This window comes from Chrysochloris asiatica, unplaced genomic scaffold (assembly GCF_000296735.1).
Source record: "Chrysochloris asiatica unplaced genomic scaffold, ChrAsi1.0 scaffold00010, whole genome shotgun sequence".
Lineage (NCBI taxonomy): Eukaryota > Metazoa > Chordata > Mammalia > Afrosoricida > Chrysochloridae > Chrysochloris > Chrysochloris asiatica.
Window position 1 is genome coordinate 19,299,618 of NW_006408528.1, and position 21,501 is coordinate 19,321,118.

At 38.2% G+C, this 21,501-nt stretch overlaps 1 pseudogene; it reads left to right on the forward strand.

Annotated features, from left to right (window-relative positions):
* LOC102816540 overlaps positions 1-12,963 on the forward strand; it is a 30,638-nt pseudogene extending 17,675 nt beyond the window's left edge.
* Positions 12,964-21,501: the final 8,538 nt, after the last annotated feature.

Consider the following 21,501-nt stretch of genomic DNA (forward strand, 5'->3'; position numbering starts at 1 on the left):
TGAAAATGTCAATACTGCCTAAAGCAATTTACACATATAATGCAATACCAATCCAGATTCTAACAACATTCTTCAAGGAAATGGAAAACACAATTACAAACTTTATATGGAAAGGAAGGAGACCCAGGATAAGCAAAGCACTGCTTAAGAGAAGAAGAACAAGGTTGGAGGCCTCTCACTGCACGATTTCAAAATTTGCTATATGGCTACATTGGTCAAAACAGCCTGGTACTGGTACAATGAAAGATACATTGATCAATGAAACAGAATTGAGAATCCAGAAATTAACTCATCCATATATAACCAACTGATTTTCGACAAAGTGCCTAGGTATATTGCATGGGTCAGAGTTAGTCTTTTTAACAGATGGTGCTGGCAGAACTGGAAAAAGATATGCAAAAGATTGAAAAAAGGCCTTTACCTCAAGCCCTATACAAAAAACAACCCAGCATGCATTAAAGACCTAAATGTGAATCCCAAAAATTTGAAAGTCATCAATGAAAAAATGGGGACAAATGTGAGGGCTCTAATACAGGCATTACACAGACTAACAAACATTTTTAAAATTACACAAACAAAAGTAGACAAAATGGATGATTGGGACATACTAAAAATTAAAAACTTATGTGCATCAAAAGACTTCACCAGAAGAGTAAAAAGGGAACCCACAGAATGGGAAAAAAAATCTTTTGCAATGGCACATCAGATAAGGGATTCATTTCTAAAATATGTAGGAAACTATAACACCTCTATAAGAAAAAGACAAATAATTAAATTAAAAAATGGGCACAGGACATGAACAGACACTTCACCAAGGAAGATATCTGAGCAGTCAAGAAACATATGAAGAAATGTTCACAATCACTAGCCATTGTTGTTGTTAAGTGCTGTGGAGCTGGCTCCGACTCATAGTGACCCTGTACAGGATTTCCGAGGCTGTAAATTTTTATGGGAGCAGAAATCCTCATCTTTCTCCTGGGGGACAGCTGGTAGTTTTGAATCACTGACTGTGAGATTAGCAGCCCGATTCGTCATCACTACGCTAACCATTGTTGTTGTTATTAAGTACCGTTGAGTCGGTTCCAACTCCTAGTGACCCTACACAGGGTTTACAACAATGAGATATCATCTCACACCAGCAATAACAGCAAACATCAAAAAAGTAGAGGACAATAAGTGCTGGTGAGGATGTGGAGAGGCTGGGATGCTCCTGCATTTCTAGTGGGATTGAAAGATGGTCCAGACTCTCTGGAAAGCAATATGGTGCTTCCTGAGAAGGTTGGAAATAGAAATACCTTACGATCCAGCAATCCCTCTACTTGGTGTTTACCTGCAAGAAATACGAGCCATGACACGAATAGATATATGCACACCAATGTTTATAGCAGCACTATTTACAATTCCAAAAAGATGGAGACAGCCTAAGTGCCCATCAACTAAAGAATGGATAAACAAAGTTTGGTATGTACACACAATGGAATACTATACCACTCTGAAGAATAACAAGAAAGCTGGAAGCCACCGCATAACATGGATGAACCTTGAGGACATTATGCTGAGTGAAATTAGTCAGTCACAAAAGGAGAAATATTGCATAGGACCATTATTGTAAAAGATTAAGAAAAAGTACCCACACTAAAAAGGGGGATAAATTTATTTGCAGGTTACTGGGGTGTAGGTGGTGGGGTGAGGGGAAGGGAGGAGAAGATGGACCACAGGGTAAGGAATAGGTACAGGTTAGCAGGGGGCATGGGGGGCAGGAGGGCAATACACAAGAAGGAAGAGGGGAATGGAAGAACAAGGCTAATGGGAGAACAGTTAGGCAGGTTTATATGGGCTAAGTGGGACAGAGGTAAATGACGATGTATGAACAACCTTGGAGCAACAGAGATCAGGGATACAGGGATTGAGGCATGGTTTGAAGGGGCAAAGGAGGAGAATTGTGTTAAAATGCTTGGCTGTCTTTTGAATTTTGATTTCCCTTGCCTACCATTGTAAAAAAGACATGAGGTGGGGAGAAAGGAATAGCCAGAATCATCACGACAGAAAGCTTGTAAGTTTGTCTTCAGCCTATAACTAACTGGAATACCCTAAAGAGGGCTAGACGTTGCCCAGTAGAAGAGGCTTCAGGTGGAGCGTTTACACTGCACAAGACCATAGGTGGAATCCAGAACCCCATCCGAAACCGACTGAGGTAGCAAATTTCCACTGGAAAGGATGAGGAGACCAGCCTGGAGCGGCTAGAAGAACAGAAGACGCTTACTTGGTGAAAGAAAGACTGGTGGGAAAAATCCGAAACAATAACGGCAGTCTGATTGATTACTAAAAGAACAAGTAAGCTGTTTGCCTGAGAGCCATCAAGGCAAGCGGTCGGAACCCCTCAGAGCAAACCCCCTTCTAAGACTGAGACTCAAGGGGTATACATGATCAGGCAAGTGGTCTGGCTGGTGACCATGTTGGTCACGGATAAGGGAAGAGGGGGGAAAAAGCAGCAATGAAGTTGTGAGTTAAGCCAGACCACATTCAATAGACCCCCGTGAACCCGGGTGGAGACCTGGATGGCCAGCAGTACAGCAAGACCCGGGAACTCCTGGGCCCAGAGGCAATGACATGGCCACAGAGGACTAGAGTGGAGAGTGAAGCACCCAGCTGATAAGAAGGGAGGGGAGAGGCACAAGAATACCCACATTTGCAGATAGCACCCACTTGACCCGACTTTGATGGCTAGATGATCAGAAGTTGATTAGAAGAAGAAAGAAGAAGGGTAAAAAACAAACAACAAAAAAAAGGTAACCCGATACAATATGATGAACTTTACCTATGCTTATGGATGTAGTAGCTCAAAAAAGGGAACAAATCTTTACAGCAAGGATCACTCCTACCCCCTCGGTACTCAGGGTTGACAAGGATGGGCAACATAGACATTGGCTATTTAAAATGGGGGGGCCTATAAAGGCAAGAAGTGACTGGCTTACAAGCTTTCAAGAGGGAGCCTAGTTCCAGATGGTGTGGGGGAAGATAGAATCACCACTGAATGATTTTCAATCTGTTGGGACTGGGCTGGAGAAAGGAAATAGGGATAAGATTCTTGTGGTGCAATAGTGAATAATTGCCATCAGGTCTGACTGTGAGGCTAGGAAATATAGAGGTAGATGTTTTATGACAAAAGGAGGAGAGTGATTGCTTTTGCAGCCCAGAAGCGGAGGTCCCTGGGACCATCAAGTGAGAAGAACGGAGAGCAGGACCCTATCCAGAAAGGCAGTCATGCCAGGGGTGGAGACAGAGAAGATGATGTGGACAGATGGAGCAGCTGGGGACACTGGACTCAGGGTAGGAGTAAGTCTATGTGCTGGTGGCCGGTGGTGGGGAATGGGGTGGCTGAATGGTGTACCCTTTAGGGTTATATGATGATGCATTCAGGGGACTGTAATCATTGCAATGAAATGAAATACGATAGGATAAGTGTAAAACTGATGTTCTCCCATGTAAACCTCACAATAAAAAGTTAAAAAAACAAAAAACCCAACTTTGTGGGAAACTTCAATCATCTTTTAATGCGATTTGTCCATGAACTTTTTAAAATCCCCTTATATATATGTGTATGTTCAATATTTCCATTTTAACATATATTCCTCAAATCAACTAATTTGTTTCATCAAACTAATAATTATAATGAAGAAAATTAATTGAATTGCTTGTTTAGGTTTTCCAATTCTTCTTTTATCTATTTAGTTATTAATTTCATGAAAATTTGGATCTTTTAAGGTCAGTGTTCTATTCATCAACCTTTAATGACCAGATCTGTATGTGGAAACACACCATTAAGATGTCATTTTATTAAAAGACTTTTAGTCACAGCTAAGCACTCAATTTCCTAATCAACTGAAGAGCAATCTATTCATAAAGAAATGAGGTCATGTTTCCACAATGTTCACAACTGGAAGGTAGGACATTTTCAATTTTTTATGTCTTGATTTAACTAAATGAAATCTAACTTTACTAACCTATGTATAAACCGTCTATGATAACAAGGAAAGGGGGAAAAACAAAGGGGGGCGGAAATCAAAGACCTAAGTTCGTTCTTAAGAGCTAAATATGAATTCCAGTGAGTAACCAAGTGATAAGTATATTAAAGGAAGACCTATGATTCCTAGTTCCTCATAATTATAATATCAAATTGTTCTTGCCCTTTTTATGCCGTGGGGCAGTTGCAAAAATGGAAATAACATGTGAAAACTCCATAACATGTAAGATACTATTGTTTGTGGTCAGATAACCACTGAAATACAACTAGAATTAAATAGAAGAACTACTACACAGTATGTGGTAGCAAAACTCAGAATACTTTTGTTTCTTGGTAGAAGACAAATTTGCAGAAAGAAGCAAATAACAAAATCTAGAGCCGGCCTTGTGACTCAAACTTTTACATATTTTACATCTGCTTTTTATCCTCTGTCTGCCTGAAATTTGCAGGATGCCTGTATTAGCTCTAAAGGAATTCTTCAATTATATAAAGTCAGTAGTCATTTAGGTGATTCTGTTTTGTTTTATTTGGGCACTAGGAACTAAGTGATAGGAAACTAAATTTTAAAGCAAATAGCAATATACTTTATTAAAACAGCTAATTAAATATTAGACTTTGGACTTTTTGTCACTATAGATTAGTTTGCATTCTATAAAATTTCATGAAAATGATACCATATCTTAAGCACTATTTTGTCTTATCTTTCACTCAGAAAATTTTTGTTTATATTGTATATATATATATATATATTTAGTTTATATTGTATATATATTATCAAATCTTTTTTCTACTGGGTGTCATTATATTATTCTTTTTGTTGTTGTTGTTGTTTAGTTCTGTCAAGTTGGTTCTGACCCATAGCAACCCTGTATGGGATTTCCGAAGAACAAATGATGAGCTTGAACTGCCGACCTTGCAGTTCAAACGGCTTTGCAGTCTGGCGCATTAACCTACAGCGCCACACCAGGACTCCTCTCTTTTTGTTAGGTACTGTCAAATCGCTTGTGGCTCATAGCAACCCTATACAGTACACAACAGAAGGAAGCACTGCCAAATACTGTACCACTCTCAAAATTGTTATGGTTTAGCCATTGCTGCTGGCACTGTGGAAATCCATCTCAGTCAGGGTCTTCCTCTTTATCACTTTCTCCACTTTACCAAGCTTTTTATCTATGTTTTTCCTTTTTTCAGGGTCTGGTCCCTCCTAATAACATGCCCAAAGTATGAGAGATGAAGTCTAGCCATCCTGGCTTCCAAGGAGCACTCTATACTTCTTCCAACACAGACTGGTTTGTTCTTCTGACAGGTCATGGTGCTTTTAATATTTTTCTCCAAAACCACAATTCAAAGCATCAATTCTTCTCTACTTTTCTTTATTCATTGTCCAGCTTTTATTTGTATATGAGGCTATTGAAAATACCATAACTTGGTTCAGGCACTCTTAGTCCTCAAACCAATATCTTTGCACTTGAAAACTACAAAAGAATTTTTTACAGCAGATTTACCTAATGGAATATGTCTTTGATTTCTTGACTGCTGTTTCCATGAGTATTGATTGTGGAGACAAGAAAAATGAAGTCTTTGGCAACATTAATCTTTTTTCAATTTATCAGGATGTTGTTTCTTGGTCCAGTTCTGAGAAATGTTGTTTTCTTACATTGAGGTGCAATCCACACTGAAGGCTGTAGACTTTCATTTTTATCAGTAAGTATTTTAAGTCCTTTTGGCTTCTGGCAAGCAAGGTTGTATCATCTGCATATCACAGATTGTTAATGAGTCTTCCAGTCATAATGCCACAATTTTATTCATATAACCCAGTTTCTCAGATTATGTGTACATCATACAGATTGAATAACACTGATGAAAGGATAGTCTTGCCACATACTTGTCTTGGTTTTAAATCATTCATTATTCCATGTTCTGCAGTAACAATTGTCTCTTGGTCTATGTACAGTGTCCTTATGAGCACAATGAAGTGTTCTGGAGTACCCATTCTTCAAAATGTTATCCATAGTTTCCTATGGTCCATACAGTTGAAAGCTTGTTTAGTCAATAAAGCACAAGTAAATAAGATTTCTGATATTCTCTGCTTTCAGCCAAGAGCTATCTGATAGCCCTAGCTCCATGTCCGCTTCAGAATCCAGCTTGAATTTCTGGCACATTCTTGTTCATGTATTGTTGAAACTGTTTTTAAATTATCATCAGCAAAATTTTACTTGTATGTGGTATTAATGACATTGTCCCATGAGTTTATCATTTTGTTGAGTCACTTAGATTCAGAATGGACACAAATATGGATTTATTCCAATCATTTGGTCAGCTAATTGTCTTCCAAATTGCTTGGCATAGATGAATGAGCAGATCTGTGCTGCATCCATTTGTTGAAATATTTCAGTTTGCAATTTGTCAATTCTTAGAGTCTTGTTTTTTGTCAATACCTTCAGAGCTACTCAGTACCATTGGTTCTTGAGCATATGCTACATTTTACAACAGTGGAAGATTATTCGTTTATTTTTAGTACATTGACTCTGGTCACTATTTCCATACTTCTTTTGATGCTTTTTTGCATCATTCAATATTTTGTCCTTAGAATCCTTAAATATTGAAAGTTGGGGTTTAATCTTTTTCTTCAGTTCTTTCAGCTTGAGAAATACTGACCATGTTCTTCTCTTTGGATTTCTAATTCCAGGTCTTTTCACATTTCATTATAACACTTAACTTGATCTTCTTGAGCTGCCCTTTGAAATTTTCTGTTCAGTTCTTTTATTTCTTCATTTCTTCCATAAGATTTAGCTTCTCTATGCTTAAGAAATTTGGAAGACAACTCCCTGGCCAACTGACTGGAAGAGATCTGTATCTGTACCCATTTCAAAGAGAGATGATGCAACATAATGCAGAAATCATCAGACAATATCACTTATATCCCCTGCGAGTAAAGTTTTATTAAAGATAATGCAAAAACAGCCATAACCATACATTTACAAAGAACTCCTTGAGGTTCCGACTAGATTCAGAAGAGGATGTGGAATGAAGGATACTATTGCTAACATCACATGGATCTTAGCTGAAAGCAGAGAATACCAGAATGATGTTTATCTGTGTTTTATTGACTACTTAAAGGTTTTCAATTGTGTGGATCATGACAAGCTATGGACAACATTGTGATATATGAGTATTCAGGAACACTTCATGGTGCTAATGAGGAACCTGTACATCGACCAAAAGGCAGTTGTTCAAACAGAACAAGGAGACACCAAATGTTTTAAAAATTAGGAAAGGTGTGTGCCAGGGTTGTATTCTTTCACCATACTTATTCAATTTTCATGCTGAACAAATAATCTGAGAAGCTGGATTTTATGAAGAAAAATGTGGCATCAAGATTGAGGAAGACACATTAACAACCTGTGATATGCAGATGATACAACCTTGCTTGCTGAAAGTGAAGAGGACTTAAAATACTTACTGATGAAGCTCAAAGACCACAGCCTTTGGTATGGGTTGTATCTCAGAATAAGAAAACAAAAATCCTCACTACTTGACCAATAAACAACATCCATACAAATACAGAAAAGATTGAAGTTGCCAATGATTTCATTTTGCTTGGATCAACCATCAACACTTATGGAAGCAGCAGTCAACAAACCAAATGACGTATTGCATTTGGCAAATCAGCTGCACAAAACTTCATTAAAGTGTTGAAAAGTAAAAATATCTGTTTGAAGACTAAGGTGCACCTAACCTAAGCCATTGTATCTTCAATAACCTCATAAGTATGTTAAAGTTGGACAGTGAATAAGGAAGACAGTTGAAGAATTGATGCATTTGAGTTTTGGTGTTGGAGGAGAATATTGAAAATATCATGGACTGCCAAAAGAAAAGAAACAAACAAACAAAAAACAACAGTAATCTGTTTTGGAGGAAGTACAACCAGAGTGCTCCTTGGAAGCCAGGATAGCCAGACTTTGTCTCTCATACTTTGGACATATTGTCAGGGGGGACCAGTCACTGGAGAAGTATATCGTGTTTGGTAAAGTGGAGGTTTGGAGAAAAACAGGAAGATACCCAGAGAGATGGATTGGCACAGTGACAGCAGCAACATACTCAAATGTACCAATGATTGTGAGGTTGGCCCAGGACTGAACAGTGTTTCATTCTGTTGTGAATAGGATCGCTATGAGTCGGTACCAACTTGATGGCACCTAACAACAACAACGCTCAAGAACAAGTTTCAGAGTGTCTTTGATACCTGCTTTGGTCTTTCCTTACTGTTTTTTTAATGGCCTTTTACTTTCTTCCTATCTGATGTTCTTGATGTTATCCCACAAATCTTCTGGTCGTCTGCATTCACTAATGTATAATGCAGCAAAACTTTTTTTGAGATGGGCTCTAAATTCAGGTGAGATAAGTACAGCCAGATTTCTCCTTAGAAGCCAGGATGGCCAGATTTCGTCTCTAAGGCTTCAGACATATTGTCAGAAAGGATCAGTCCATGGAATAGGACATCATGCTTGGTGAAGTGGATGCTCAGCAAAAAAGAGGAACACTCCCAATGAGATAGATTGGCACAGTTGCAGGAGCAATAGGCTCAAAGGTAGCAAGGATTGTAAGGTTGTCACAGGACCGGGCGACATTTCATTCTGTTTTACATAAGGTTGCTGTGAGTCGTTACCGACTCAATGGCATCTAAAAACAACATATTCTAGGTCATATTTTGGCTCCAGTCAACTCGTTTTCATTTTATGCAGCTTTACCCTGAAGAGGCATATGAGCAATTGATGGTCTGTTCCTCAATCTGCCCCTTCCCTTGTTTGGCTGCTGATACACAGCTTTTCCACGATTTCTTCCCATGGATGCAGTCACTTTGATTCTTGTCTAATATCTGGTGAGGTCCATGTGTACAGTCACCTTTTATGTTGTTTAAAACATGTATTTGCAATGCATAAATTGGTCTTGCAGGATTTCTATCACCAAGGCCATATTTTCCAACTATAGAACCTTCCTCTTTGTTTCCAACGTTCACATTCCAATCACCAGTAATTATCAATTCATCTTGATTTCATGTTTTATCAGTATTAGACTGAATATTTTGGTAGAATTCTTCAGTTTAATCATCACTTGCTTTAGTGATTGCAGTTGTTAAGTGCCATCAAGTCAGTTCTGACCCATAACGATCCTATATAGGATTTCTGAGAAGTGGTTGGTGAGCTTGAACCACCGACATTGTGGTTCAAACTAATTTTGCAGCCCAGCGCATTAACTCACATTGCCACAACAAGACTCCTTGCTTTAGTAGTTTGTTTCTGTTAAGTGTTCTCAAGTTGGTTCAGACATATAGCAACCCTGAGTTTGAACCGCTTACTTTGTGGTTCAAATCAACTTTGCAGCCCAGCACATTAATCCACAGTGCCACAATTTGAATAATGGTGGTGTTCACTGGCCATCTTTATAGACACATGGCTACTATCCTATCACATATAGCATTGTACTTCAAGATAGATCTTGAAATGTTCTTTTTAACAATGAACGTGACACCATTCCTCTTGAACTTGTCATTTCTGGCATAGCAAACCTTATGATTAATTTAAAATTGCCAATACCAATCCATTTCAGTTCACTAATGCCTATGATATCAATCTTTATGAGGTCCATTTCATTTTAAAAACTTCCAGTTTCTTAAATTCATACTTTGTACATTCCATGTTCCAATTGTTAGTGGATATGTTTACAGCTGTTTCTCCTCATTTTGTGTTGTGCCCTATGAGCAAATGAAGGTCCTGAAAGCTTTACTTGATTGGCATCATTAAGGTTAATTCTACTTTGAGGAGGCAGGACTTCCCAAGTCCTTTTTTGAGGCCTTGTATAACCTGAGGAGCTCATCTTCTGGCACTGTATCTGACAATATTCAGCTGCTTATTTATAATGTTTTCATTTTCCAGCACTCTAGCTGACATTGCTCTGCTGCTATTCATAAGGTTTTCAGTTGTTCACCATTTATAAGTTGTCTGCCTCTCCTTCTACCTAGTGCGTCTTAGTATGGAAGCTTCACTAAAATCAGTCCACCATGGGTGGCCCTGCTGCTGTTTATTAAAATACTGGTGGCAAAGCTTTCAGCATCACAGCAACATTTTAGTCTCCACTGTATATAGACAAATGGTCAGCTTTATGTTGTATAAATATTTCATAATTGTTCAGTCTCTTGTTGATGGACATTTGAGTAGTCTTCCATGGTTGCTTGAACTGGGGAAGCGGTGGGAGAAGTGAAGGGAATGAACTACAGACATGAGAAATCTTTTTTTGGGGTGATGAATGTGTTCACTTTTTTTTTCACGATCATTTCATGAGTGCATGCATATGTCATAATTCATCAAAATGTCCACTTAAAATTGGTATGGTTTATACTATGTATATCAGTTATACCTAAGAAACCATTAAGATATTAATGATTTAGTTTTTCTAAATATTTTCCATACTACTATGATAATTTTTATTCTTCCACTGTTTGGGTAAAAAGATCTGGGAGATGCTTTTCCATACATAATAGCATCAATATTTTCTTACAGTGTACAGTTATTTCTAATTTATCTTATTCTGAAAGTCAAAAACTATTTCCATAATTTTGCATCAGTTTCATGGATTATCTTGTCGCCAGATAAAGTTTCACATTTACCTTTCCACAAGGAAGTAATACTTAGTATGCAAAATGTTTCGTAGATGCATTTCTAAAAAGCATGTTCATATTTCTCCCCCTGCCACCTAGCTATAACTCTCTGAAATTCTATGTGCTACATTATGTCCTCAGGCAATTATTTTTCTCTAGTTTTGTGTATGTTGTCTGTCTTGGTGGTATATTTTACCTTTAATTTATTGGGGTGGAAGAAAATGCTTAAGTTAATGATGCTAAAACCACTTAATATCATTCAAGTTAAAAAAAAAAATTCTATCATTCAATCCACAGATATTAAAATATGACTCAAGTGATAACAAGTAGTTCAGTTGATGAGATAGTTAATTTATGCCCTTCAGGCATAACCCTAAAGCTGATGAGTTTTTTAAGCATTTCACTGAAAGTAAATTTAGTAATCAGATGGGCTATTTCTTATACTCTATCAGTGTTAATAACAGATTTCAGGTGGTAATTTTGCATTATAAAAGATAACTTCTTATACCTATGGCCAATTGAGAGCAGCTGCTGATCATCATGGCTACTCAGTAATGAATTGTATGTGGAAATTTTTATTTAATTATTTCTTAAAGACTATTGAATATGGAAACATAGACAAGTGTTTATTTAATTATTTTCCTCTCTTAATTTTCTAAAATGCATAAATCAGTATTTAATATGAACATTTTCATATTTATGTAAATTTAAGTTATGTCATTCTTGAAGCCTACGTTCTATTTAGGTAGGTTTTTTTCCCCCCCTCAATTCTGCATTTAGCAAAAACAGTTATAATACCTAATGTGGACATAAGGAGCCCAGTGGCATACTTACTAGGTTAAGCAATGGACTGTTACCTGTGAGGTCAGTGGTTCAAACTCACTAAATTCAAAATCAACTCACCAGCACTGAGTTAGGTTAATCTGGACATAATACCCTTAAATGTGTTTCTTATAAAGAAACTGCAATAAGTGGTGTGCACACATTTTGAAGTTGGAGACCACTGACCTTTAGGTCTATTCCTGGCTCTACTACAAACTAGATATATGTAACTTCCCTCAGTTTCAACTTTCCATATCTAAAATGGGATATTGGCTAATTGATAAGTTTCTTTGCACAAGTCTTTTATTAATTTTGATCTCTTTTGAAGCTGTTGTCCTCCAGTTGATTCTGACTCATAATGACCATATGTGACAGCATAGAACTGACCACTAGGCTTTCCAAAGCTGTAATCTTGGTGGATGTCAACTATCATACCTTTTTCCTGAGGATAAGCTGGCAGGTTCGAATGATCAGCCTCTTTTTAACAGGCCTCTTAAATGGCAAAGTATATGTTGGGGGAGTGGGGAAAGCAAAAAACAAACAAACAAATAAAAAAAAAAACATTCAGTTAATAGAATAGATCTAGTAATAAAATATCAAAATTAGGAAAGAGATTTGGAAAAAAGAGACTGAATCATTCATGCTTGCTGGGTTCCACAACAATTTATTCATCTACAGAATGGATTCATACTCATTTACTTCTCTAATTTATTATAGACAAAGTCAAGGCACAAGAAGAAATTAAAAGTCACCTGCAACACATTCCTAAGATTTAATAATACATTAAGACCTTCCAACTCTCTTGTTATGTGCCGTGGAGTCGGTTCCCACTCATAGCGACCCTGTACAGGGTTTCCGAGGCTGTAAATCTTAATGGGAGAAGAAAACCTCATCTTTCTTCCCCGGAACAGCTGGTAGTTTCGAACTGCTGACCCTGAGGTTCGCAGCCCGATCCGTAACCACTACGCTACTCCAACTCTCTAGAACGCAATTATTTATGCCAAAATTAAGGATATCTGATTATACAATTGCAATTTAACTATGTGAAACCTACTTTAGTCTGTTGTTTCTTTGTTTTTGTTTGCTTTTTTGGTGCTACTTTTTTTTCTATGCAATTTGGTAAATGACAAAAATAAATTAATGTAGACTTCTGGTTTGGGGGCAGGAAAAGTGGAGACAGGCAGTGGAGGCTCCTCAGCGGAGGTATGAAAAACCAGAGAAGGCACTTTTCTGGAACAGTTCCAGAGCAATGGATCTGATACAAAGTGGGGGCATCAGTTTTCGGTGCCCACAGGTGGAGAAATCTGACGCAGCAGGAATAAGTGGCGATTTTGGAATCAACCAGCATGCTGTCTGTGGCCCACAGCCTGGGAAGAGCAGAGGGCAAGTTCACAGCCAGGCTGATACAGCGCTAAAGCCATGGAGCAACTCGTGGAAAAGATGTGTGACGACTTATTAAAAATTTTTTTGTCCTCCTCTCTCCTGTCACACCTTCTCTGCCCAGCCTGGGCAATTTCAAGAGGGTGGGAGCGCACCCCCAAAAGGGTCCAGCTTTGTGTCCACAGGGTACATTTTCTCATTTCAGAGGAAATCCCTGAAAATCCCAGCGGCCACACAAACTAAACTTTTGGCTGCTTCATATGATGTCTGACTCTGAGACTTAGCACTAAAGTTGACTCTCTTATTTGATGGGATCCTATATTCATGCCCTAACTGACAAGAGACAGCAGGTCTAGCCATACAGCCAAACAGTATTTGCACCTTGTAAAACCCCAACATAAAATACAAGAGCCAACACCAGCTCCTGTATACAAGGATGCAGCTATTTTAAGAATTATGCTGTGCATACTCAGATACCTAACTGACATTCAGAAATAAAAATTGTGAACAATCTTTCTTCCATTCATTTCTCAATATGTATCTCAATATGCACCTCAAATGCAGTGACTAGAGGAGGGGCCCAAGTGAGTGGATACCCACACCAACTGCTGGAAGTTTCTATTGTGCATGCACCGTAACGTGCACAGCAAAGGCTACTGAACAGTCTGCTATGGTTTTCTTTTTGTTTTTGTGTGCTGGTTCTTTGTCTCTACTTTTATATTGTTTCTGGTTTTGGTCCTTTTGGTCTCATTTTTTTCCTAGAGGTGGGAGCTTTCTCTCCCTAAGTTACTCAAGAAGAGACAGCAACCATGGCCATATAGCCAAGCTACAAGCATACCCCATAATATCCCACCATCGGGACAGGAGCCGATATCAGCTTCTAGGCATTACACAGATAGTCAATACTTGCTAAGATAACTCACAGCTGAGTAATAAGACACATGAGAAAGGAAGCCTATCTCCAGATCACATCCACCAGGAGACACTCAGTAAGCTTAACAATACAGCAACATACATTCATTTAATCATTGAAAACACATCTAACTATTGAAAGTGTCCAAGAAAAAAACAATAAAAGACCCCAACACATGTCCAGAAACAGAAAAGACTAATTGAGACAAATAAGCTGGAGGCAGACATGGACATCCCATTAGAAGAAGAACAGGATTTGGATCTCCCTGAGAAGGAATTCAGAGAATGATATAAATACAAATTAAAATGATTCACAGAGTGGTGGAGGAAAATAAATATGAAGTCAGGAAAGTGCTACAGGAGCAATCAAACAAGAAATATATAGCATTGGAAACAATTCAAAACCTGAAAAAATAGGTCCATATGATTCATAATAAAATATCAGAAATGGACAATACACTGAAAGGGCAAAGGAGTAGAATGGAAAAGATGGAAGCCAGATCAGCTAGCTGGTTGAAAGACAAATCTTTCAACACTGCTAAGATAGAAGAGCACTCAAAAAAAGGCATAAAAAAACTCTGAAGAGAGTAGAAGATTCATGTCGGATAGCATGAAGAGAAACAACTTAAGAATTATTGGCATTCCAGAACAGGAAGAATCACCAGAAGTCCACAGAGGAGATAGTTTAGGAACTACTGGAAGAAAATTTCTCTAACATCTTGAAAGATGACAAGATAAGCATTCAATAAGTTGAATGAACCCCAAGAAGGATAGATCCCAAAAGAAAATCACCAAGATATGTCATAATCAAGCTCTCCAAAATCAAAGACTAGGAGAGAATTCTAAAAGCAGCCAGGGAAAAAAGACATGTTACTTAAAAAGGCAAGCAAATCAGATTAAGTTCATCCTCTCAACAGAAATCATGTAGACAAGAAGGCAATGGGGAGACCTATATAAAACCCTAAAAGAAAAAACTGCCACCCAAGAATTGTCTACCCAGCAAAGCTGTCAATCAAATATGATAGTGCAATCAAAACATTCCAGGATAAAAGCTAAGAGACTTTTTCAAAGCCAAACCAATGCTTCAAAACATCCTAAAGGGAGTTCTTTAGACTGGAAACCAATAAGAACAGACAATAATCAGAAATTTACAGATGTGGCAATACCACCCGGAACTCAGTCGACAAACTGCAGAGTCCAGAATAGAAGAAAATTACAACAACTAATTCAAAGGACCTGGAAGGTCAATCAAAGATCAAAATAATAACAATGTTAAAGAAGAGAAAAATACAGGAATAGAGATCCAGGTGGTGAGGAGGTCAGGTAGATTGCAGGATACAATAGACTGTCTGAAATAGAGGGAAAAGTTAGTAGACTATAGGGTAACCTCAAAGAAAGTTAATACTTCACAATATGCCATGAAAATGAAGATCCAAGTAGAACATGGAAACATTAAAACTAAGAAGAAACGGACAAGAAACAGCACAAAAAACATGAACACAGCACAAGAAGGCATGCAGAACAAAGGAACTAGCAACACTACAAAAAAACAAACATAATTACAGCAATTAATTCATGCCCAAAAGAACCAACAGATCTGTGTTGGAAGAAGTGCAGCTAGAGTGCTCCATGTAGGCCAGGATGGCCAAATTTTGTCTCTAATACTTCGGAAATATTGTCAGGAGGAACCACTCACTGGTGAAGGATATCATGTTTGGTAGGGTGGAGGGTAAGAGAAAAAGAAGAAGAAGACCCCGAGAGAGATGGATTGGCAAAGTGGCAGCATCAATGGGCTCAATCATGGCAAAAATAGTGAGGTTGCCCAGGATTGGGCAGTGTTTTTTTTCTGCTGTGCATAAGGTCACTATGAGTCAGTACTGACTCAATGGCACCTAACAACAACAACAACAGGACTAGTCTTTGGAGAAAGATATCATGTTTGGTAAGGTAGAGGGTCAGAGAAAAAGAGGAAGACCCCCAGTGAGATGGATTGACAAGGTGGCAGCATCAATGAGCTCAAGTGTGGCAACAATTGTAAGGTTGGCCCAGAACCGGGCAGTGTTTTGTTCTGTTGTACATAGGGTTGCTATGAGTTGGTACCAACTCAATGGCACCTAACAACGACAATAAAGGGATAATTACACTGAATGTTAATGGATTAAATGCACCAGTGAAGAGACAGAGAGTGGCAGAATGGATAAGAAAACAAGACCCTTCAATATGCTGCCTGCAAGAGACACACCTTACACACAAAAACAAAAATAGACTAAGAGTTAAAGGATGGGAAAAAATATACCAAGCTAATTTGCAATAAAAGATGAGCAGGAGTAGCAATATTAATATCTGATAATATAAACTCAAGGCAAAAACCACCATAAGAGACACAGAAGGACTCTATCTCATGATTAAAGGGTCAATTGAGCAAGATGACATAACCATAATTAACATCTACGCTCCAAATGAAAGAGCATCAAGATATATGAAACAAACCTTACTAGAACTGAAGAAAGAAATAGACAATCTACAATTATAGTGGGAGATTTAACACACCACTTTCAAAAAGGGATAGAACAACCAGAAAGAAACTCAACAATGATACAGATGAACTAAACACCACAATCAACCAACTTGACCTCATAGATGTACACAGAGCATTCAACCCACCACATGTGCAATAAACATTCTTTTCCAGTGCACCTGGAACATTCTCCAGAATTGGCCGTGTGTTAGGCCACAAAACAAGCATCCATAAATTTACAAACATCAAAATACTACAGATCATCTGTTCAGACCACAATGCTATAACACTAGAAATCAACAATAGGAAGCCCAAGGAAATAAAGTCGAATACATGTAAACTGAATAACACCCTGCTGAAAAGCAACTGGATAGTAGAAGAAATGAAACATGAACTCACAAAATTCATAGAAACAAGTGAGAATGAGACCACAACATACCAAAACCTTTGGGACACAGCAAAAGTGGTGCTGACAGAACAATTTATTGCAAAAATGTACACATCCTAAAATAAGAAAGAACCAAAAGTAACACATTAATGTAGCATCTCCAAAAATTAGAAACAGACCAACAAAGTCACCCAAAGAAAAGAAATAGTAAAAAATATTAAGAATCACCAGGACTAGAAACTGGTTCTTTGAAAGGATTAATAAAATTGACAAACCATTGGCAAACCTAACAAATGAAAAGAGGAAGAAGACACAAATAACATGCATTAGGAACCACATGGGTGATGTCACAATGGAACCAAAGGAAATCAAAAGGATAACAGAATATTACAAAGAGTTGTACTCCAAAAATTTTGAAAACTTAGAAGAGATGGATACATTTTTAGGAAAACACAACCTACCTAAAGTTACACACAGTGAAGTCGAAAACTCGAACAGATCAATAACAAAAGAAGAAATTAATCAGGTCATCAAAAAACTCCCAACCAAAAGAAGTCCCGGTTCAGATGGCTTCATGGGTGAGTTTTATCAAACATTCAGGGAACAGCTGTCCCCAATTCTACTCAAATTATTCCAGAATATAGAAAAGGATGGAAAACTCCCTAATACATTGTATGAAGCAAGCATAACACTCAGACCCAAACCAGGGAAGGACATTTCTAAGAAAGAAACTCATAGACCAATATCCCTCATGAACTAGATGCAAAAATTCTCAACCAAATCCTAGCTAACAGAATCCAACAGCACATCAAAACAATAATACTCCATGATCAAGTGGGATTCATATCAGGGATACTAGGATGGTTCCACATTAGAAAAATAATCAGTGTAATCCACCATATAAACAACAAAAAGGAACAGAACTTCATGATCATATCGATTGATGCAGAAAAGGCATTTGACAAAATTCAACATCCATTCTTGATAAAAACACTCAACAAAGTAGGAATTGAAGGGAAATTCCTCAACATAATCAAGAGCATATACACAAAACCAAGAGCCTACATCAAAGCATTCAAACTGGCAAAGAGGAAGTAAAACTCTCTCTATTTGCAGACAATATAATCCAATACATCGAAAACCCCAAAGACTCAGCAAAAAAAGCTAGTGGACCTCATTGGAAGTTTCAGCAAAGTGGCAGGGTACAAGATCAACATATAAATTAAGTTGGATTCCTCTATACAAATAATGACAGTGCTGAAAAGGACATTAGGAAAGCAATATAATTTACAATAGCCACCCAAAGGATGAAATATCTAGGAATAAATGTAACCAGAGAAACAAAGAACCTATACAAAGAAAACTACAAAACACTACTACAAGAAAGCAAAAATGGAAGAGCATATCATGCTCCTGGATAGGAAGACTTAACATTGTGAAAATGTCAATACTGCCCAAAGCAATCTACACACATAATGCAATCCTACTCCAGATTCCAATGACATTCTTCAAAGAGATGGAAAAAAAAATTACAAACTTTATATGGAAAGGTAAGAGACCCAGGATAAGCAAAGTACTGCTTAAGAAGAAGAATAAAGTTAGAAGCCTCTCACTCCATGATTTCAAAATTTATTACACAGCTACAGTGGTCAAAAAAGCTTCGTACTGGTACAATGAAAGATACATAGAACAATGGAATACAATCAAGAATCCAGAAATTAACCCATCCACTTACAGCCAACTGATTTTCGACAAAGGGCGTAAGTATGTTGCATGTGGAGGAGATAGTCTCTTCAACAGACGGTGCTGGCAGAACTGGAAAGCAGTATGAAAAAGATTGAAACAGGGCCTTTGCCTCATGCCATATACAAAAACCAACTCAGCATGGATTAAAGACCTATATGTGAATCTCAAAATTATAAAGGCCATCAATGAAAAAAAAGGGACAAATTTGAGAGCTCTAATACAGAGCACACACATACTACAAAACATTGTGAAAATTGCATTGATTGTGACATACTGAAAACTAAAACTTATGTGCATCAAAAGATGTCACCAAAAGAGTAAAAAGGGAGCTCTCAGAATAGGAAAAATCTGTTTGCAACAATACATCAGACAACGGACTAATCTCTAAAATATATAGGAAACTACAATACCTCTATAAGAAAAAGACAAATAACCCAATTAAAAAATGGGCACAGGACATGAACAGACACTTCACTAAGGAAGAGTTTCTGGCAACCAACAAACATATGAAGAAATGTTCACAATCACTAGCCATTAGAGAAATCCAAATCCAAACAACAATGAGATATAATCTCACACCAGCAATAACAGCAAAGTTCAAAAAAGAAGAGGACAATAAATGCTGGCAAGGATGTAGAGAGCCTGGGACCATCCTACATTGCTGGTGGGATTGCAAAATGGTCCAACCACTCTGGAAAGCAGTATGGCACTTCCTCAGAAAGTTGGAAATAGAAATACCTTATGATCCAGCAATCCCTCTTCTTGGTATTTATCCACAAAAAATACGAGCCATATCACTAGTAGATATATGTACACCAATGTTCATAGTAATACTATTCACAATAGCAAAAAGATGGAGACAGCCTAAGTGCCCATCAGTGGAAGATTAGATAAACAAACTTTGGAACATACACACAATGGAATATTATGCTACCTTGAAGAATAACAAGGAATCTACAAGCCATCGCATAACATGGATGAACCTTTAATTATGTTGAGTGAAATTAGTCAGTCACAAAAGGAGAAATACTGCATAGGACCATTATTTTAAAAGCTTAAGAAAAAATACAATAAAAGAAGAAAAAAAGAATTGTTTGTTGGTTACCAGGATGTAGAGGTGGGACTAGGGGAAGGAGGAGAAGGTGGAATACAAGGTATGGAAGAGACACATGATAGTTTGGGTGTTGGGGGTGCAATACACAAGAAGGGGGAGGGGAATGGAAGGAGAAGGCGGGTGGGAGAATATTTAGGCAGGTTTGCATGGGCTAAGTGGGAGTGAGGTAAATAGTGATGTTTGCTCAACCTTGGAAAAATAGGGCTCTGTGATACAGGGATTAAGGCTCGGTTTGAATGCGATAAAGAGGGGAAACTATGTTAAGATGTATAACTGTCTTATGAGTCTTGGTTTCCCTTGCCTACTATAGTAAAATAGACAGTTGAGAGGGAGAAAAAGGAATAGTCAGAAACATGATTATAGTAAGCTTGTAAACCCATCTCCAGCCTATAACTGATTGGAATACCTAAAATGGGGCTAGAATGTGCCCAGTGAAAGAGGCTTCCTGCAGACACTTTGCACCACGTAAGACCCTAGGTGGATCCTGATCCCCATCCAGAATCTTCTGAGGTGGTAAATTTCCACTTGAAAGGACAAACAGACCAGCCTGGAGTGGCAAGAAGAACAGAAGATACTTCTTGAAAGAAAGACCAGCAGGAAAAAATCAAAAACAGAAATGGCAGTCTGATTGAGTACTACAAAAACAAGCAAGTTGTTCACTTGGGAGCCATCAAGGCAAGCAATCGAGTGCCCTCAGGGCAAACCCCCTTCCAAGACTGAAACTCAAAGGTAATACACAAGCAGGCATGTCATCTTGTTGGTGACTACGTTGGTCTACCGATAAGGGGAAGTGGGGAAAAAACAGCAATGAAGCTGTGACCTAAGTCTGACCATATTCAGTAGACTCCTGTCAACCTGGATCATGACCTGGTTGTCCAGCAGTATAGCAAGACTTGGAGACTCTTGAGCCCATGGATAAGGACATAGTCACAGAGGAATAGAGCAGAAAGTGAAGTGTCCAGCTGATATGAAGTGAGGGGAGATGCACAAGAACTCCCATGCTTACAGATAGTACCCATTTGACCTAGATTCAATGGCTGGATGATCAGAACTCAACTAGAGGGGGAAAAAAAAAGAGGAAAAAGGTGTAATCTTGTACAATTTGAAGAAATTGACCTACACTTATGGATGTAGTAGCTTAAAAGAAGGAACGAATCTTTACAGCAAGGATCATTCCCACCACCTCTGTACACAGGGTTGACAGGGATGGGCAATTTAGACATTGGCTACCGAAAATGGAGTGGGGCAGGCAACAAAGGCACAAAGTGACTGGCTTACAACTTTTCAAGAGGGAACCTAGTTCCAGAGGGTGCAGGGTGGGTAGAATCTCCACTGAGTGGTTTCCAACCTGTTTAGGTGAGACTGGTGAAAGGAGATGGGAATAAGACTCTTGTGGTTCAATTGTGAATAATTGTTATCAGGACTGATTGAGAATGTTGCAAATGTAAAGGTAGATGGTTTGTAACAAAAGGAAGGGAATGGTTGATCTTGAATCCCAGGAGCAGAGGTCCCTGGAACCATCAAGGGAGAAGACCACAGTGCGGGACCCTATCCAGAGAAGCAGCAATGCCAGAGATGATGACAGGGAGAGACTGAGTGGTTGGAGGATCTAGACTTAAGGAGGGAGAGGGGCTGTGTGCTGGAGGCAGGGGGATTGGCATGCAGGTTAAACCCTTTGGTTGTTTGAATGGTCATATATACCTGAGTACCTCGGTGTATATTCAAAAGATAAAAATAAAAACAGAGGGATTGGAACCAAACGCTGTTGAATGACGATGCATGGAGGGGACTGAAATCATTGCAATGAAACAAAATACGATAGAATGGGTGTAAAGCTGATGCTCTCCCATGTAAACTATCACTCAGCTCACAATAAAAACATTTTAAAAATATAAGTTAATGTAGTATTTTCAATCATGTATTGATGAAAAAGAACATG